The following is a 4,532-nucleotide window of genomic DNA, read 5'->3' as shown; positions in this document are numbered from 1 at the left end:
ATAGGAGAGACTGCGGAAAACCTACAAACGCGTAGTCATTGAACAATACATAAGATATAAAAAACTATGTGCAGAAAGGTACATCTCAAACATTGACAGTACGTATAAGACAATACGCAACAGAAGTCAAGGTATTCAAAAACATTGTGGCCGATTTTGCAGATAAACCAACTAGTATTCCATTAAAAAAAAACAACAAGGAAATACATATACATTTGAATCAGCACATATTTTATTCATATAACATTGCTTAACATCACCATAATTGCAGTAACATATACGGACTGAAAATGGACCTGCAAAAGAAGACCAGAAATATGTTCATTCAAATGTGTACATTAAGTGCTTGAAGACAATACATGTTACAGTATATTTAATATCTAAATAAGAATTTATATAAGTAACGTTAATATAACTGTATCACAGTGTTGTCGTGTTGGCTATAGTTGACTTAGGGTCTTACAAGAAATTAATATAAAATTTCTATTTCAGATTATTTAATTTGAGAGTAACACAGCTTCTCCAATGCACATATTAACTTCGATATGACTAGTATTTCACCGAAAATTACATATTTATTCAGATAAAAGTTAAGCTGCATCAGTCGTTTTAATCGACTCTTAAGGTAACTTAAAGGACGCCGCATTTTATATATACATTCTATATATACATACATATATGTATATGTGTATATGTATAGATATATATACATACGGCACAAGTATGTATATGTCTAGAAGAATCTTTAACCATACCTTGCAATACTACTCACCTAAATACTCATCTTACATCCACACACATAGACACGCACCATATACATATACAGTATATATATACATGTATGTATACATTAACAGCATGTATATCTTACAATGAAATCGAGGCTCTATCACTGGATGTCGAGTTGTGACACACAGATGATTAGTAATAACATAACGTACCTCAGCATTGTTTTCAAAACTGTTACTTTGGTCATTGTACTGAAAAAGAAAACGTGAATTTATATACACACACTCTCACACATACATGTATATATGAACATATATATATATATATATATATATATATATAATAAATTGCTACTATTTACTTCGATCTAGTTTCAGGAAATAACAGGCTAGTGACAAAGTATGAATACAGGAAGATTTGTTTTAACGGTTACTATCGAGCAATGTCCTTGTCACATGTTTTAACAAATCTAAGCATTGTATCGTTTGTTAACTGAGAAACTGTTGGTATGAATGGATCAAAATTAATTCTAATATCTTACCAAACACTTGTGTTTATGATAGAAATCGTAGAATCCAAGACAATATTTTGACAGGTTATTAAAGCACTTTTTAGAAGTCGTGTAAATTCTGTAAGAAAAAGAAAGCACTTAGGAATTGAAACCTGAATATTCAAATTTCTGGTATGATATTAAATATTTTGTAAAATGTGAAATGAAATAATGTTAAAATTCGAATCTAGTTAATAGGGTTTTCTCGTTCCCTATATCTCTTCTACTTTACTCGCTGCTATTATTAGCAGTCACCTGGAATTTTAGCTGGTCCAGTCTCATAGTTACTCACTTTAATGTTTTGTGCTTGTGTTATTGACAGTTCTTATTAAACTGACAGGTTAAAGTGGCCTGCACAAATCAACCTCCATTTTCAAATATTGGAGTGAGGGTTCATAGACGCAACAACATAGATATGTATGTATATATACTGGATACTATATATTCTGGCTAATGACCAATTCTCATCCACCAGATTCACTCATAATGCATTAGGTGATGTAAGTCTATAGCAAAACGTACATGCCTAAGGTGCTGCGCAGTGGGAATCAAGTGATTTCAATTCTAGTGCTTTACTGCACCGTCATGCAGAACAACGGAAATAAAAGAAAACTAGGCCCTATTAAACGAATTATCATTATTGTTTTAAATCGTATAACATACGCACAGGCTATATTTTCGTTGAGCACTAACCTGTGAATAACTGATGCATTTACTGGAAATATCTAACTAATGAAATGTTATTTAGGTATTGTGATATGAAATACATACAAAGAAATATTTTTAGTGTACATAAAAACTTTGTATCTTGTGACATGCATCAAATGCCAAGCAAACCGTGTTTTGCCTTTTAATTTAGCAATGAACAATACATTTATTAAAAATATAAATGTGCATTAGCGTATCGGAAAAACAACGCACAATATAAATATGAACATACTGACATATATCAAATTTTGAAATGGATACAATTTTCCAATTTTTTACCGATAAAAATTTCGGTATATATGAACTTTTATAATGACGGAATGTTTAAATATTAATTGTATTACAGAATTGTCTAATGAAATGATGATAAATGTATATTTATATATACTTGCAAAAGTTATACCACGTATTTTCAATAATGTTTTCATTACAACGACTGTTATGCTGGTTAAGGCAATCTCCATACCACGGAACACCTAAGAATTTAAAACTTTGGTTTATTTACAAATTATATATAAAGCCTGCAGTAAAACATTTAATAAAATTGAAGTAGGCATGTAACAACAAGTTAAATGCATAAGTCATTTATATAAACTGGATTAATAAAGGAACTGAAAGCAAACTATGATCACGTGCTTAGGAATGCCCTCATTTGACGGATGTTTGTCCTCATCTTGTTTATTGTTAACGCGACGTTTCGGCTGATATACCCTCCAGGCTTCATTAGGTGACTTGGGGAAATTTCGAACCTAGTTTCTCATTCCTAATGTATTTTTCGGTGTTGTTGTTATTATTATTATTATTATTATTATTATTATTATTATTATTATTCAGGTCACTGCTTGGAATCGATCTCGGGATATTGTGGTTAGTAGCCCGCGCTCTTAACCACTACGCCAAACATACGCGGCGGTAGAGCAAAAAGATTTTCGCCATTTAAGATATCACACGACAGTAAAAGAAAAAAGTGATATAATTGCGGTTTAGTCTTACATAAAAGGATTATAGAAAATTGATGTTTTTTCAGTCAATAATAGTATCAATGTATGTGTTTGTGTAGCTGCCGTAATACATATACATAAACATACACACGCGCGTGCGCACACACTAATATACACGCACATATAAACACACATACACACATTAGTACACAATAGCACATTAGTGATATATTGCAATCCTGAAATATATGTTTTTTGCTGCACAGAAATCCTCATAGGTTAAATACTCATAGGTCTCTAATTTATGATCTGGTCGACTTGCTAATAATCGCATGTGTATATGTATGTGCGTATGCATATATATATATATATATATATATATATATATATATATGCTTGTGTATGTATATGTGTATATAAAAACACGTACATATACGTATATATACTGTATATATATATATGTATATGTGTGCATATATATGTATATGTATATGTATATGTGTATATATATATATATATATATATATATATATATATATATATATATATATATGTGTGTGTGTGTGTGTGTGTGTGTGTATGTATCTATGTATATAAACCGGATAAAGACAAATAGTTCTTAGCTAATCATTCACGAATATAGCTCACACTAAATCTACATAATTGATAGCTGTATTCCAAAGTATAGTAATGCTTAATAAATGACAACTTACACTCGGCGGTTAAACAGCTAAAGACGAAAATTAATAGCTTCATTATTCGTGATGGAAATGACATGCAATAATGCAATGCCTGTTAGGCGCTAACAGTGATATATATATATATATATATATATATATATATATATATATATATATATATATATATATATATATATATATATATATATATATATGCATACATGCATGTGTTTATTTATACGTATACATATATATATATGTATGTATATACGTATGTATGTATATATGTAAGTATATATATATGTAAGTATATATGTAAGTATATATGTATGGAAGTGTGTATGCACGTATGTATAGTGAGAAGCACTGTAACAGATGTTTGCCAGTGTTAATTCCACGAATCGCATACGATTTAGTACTTTTGAAAATTGTACAGTTTCATGATTCTGAAATCATTTTTGTATGGATATGGAAGCTTGTGCTTTAGATGTTAACAGTGTTGTGGTGAGAAAAGAACAATAGAATAGCGAGTAAACTTGAAAAATACAAATAATGGTGTCGATTCATTCGAATGCAATTAATTATTAACAGCCAAAATAAAGCTAATCTATACTTAAGTGGCGTGCGCTCCAGCTTTGCAGGTCATGCAATTTTTATATAAATCGAAAGCAAATTTAACAAGTTGTAAAATAATCCTCAGATGCCATATGTATGTTGAAGTTAGCCCTATTCCCTCCTCTTTTTCTCATCCCTTTAAACATACTTTGATCTCTTCTTCACTATAATTGATGTCGCTAAAGCGTGACGAAGGAGTTGAATGTACTTTAAATGTTTGACCTTAATCATACAGCGCTAAATCTAGAAATAGAAACAATTTCAGCCCTTTCAAAACTCTTTATCAGTCTAATCCGTTCGGTTATTCAG

The 4,532-nt window shown here is 30.3% G+C and overlaps 1 long non-coding RNA gene across 6 annotated transcripts; it reads right to left on the bottom strand.

Moving 5' to 3' along the window:
* Positions 1 to 210: 210 nt before the first annotated feature.
* Positions 211 to 3,731, bottom strand: LOC149132083 (uncharacterized). Of its 6 annotated transcripts, none has more exons than XR_016244876.1 (5): positions 3,642 to 3,731; positions 2,376 to 2,463; positions 1,271 to 1,358; positions 942 to 980; positions 211 to 296 (listed from the first exon to the last, which is right to left on the bottom strand). It is a non-coding gene; the product is annotated as an uncharacterized LOC149132083 (long non-coding RNA). The 6 variants fall into 6 exon arrangements; XR_016244879.1 differs by having other exon boundaries at positions 2,391 to 2,463; XR_016244878.1 differs by lacking the exon at positions 3,642 to 3,731 and adding an exon at positions 2,981 to 3,240.
* Between the last annotated feature and the right edge of the window lie 801 nt (positions 3,732 to 4,532).

This window comes from Octopus bimaculoides, chromosome 18 (assembly GCF_046866305.1).
Source record: "Octopus bimaculoides isolate indiv1 chromosome 18, ASM4686630v1, whole genome shotgun sequence".
Lineage (NCBI taxonomy): Eukaryota > Metazoa > Mollusca > Cephalopoda > Octopoda > Octopodidae > Octopus > Octopus bimaculoides.
This window is presented reverse-complemented; position numbering and strand designations above follow the sequence as displayed.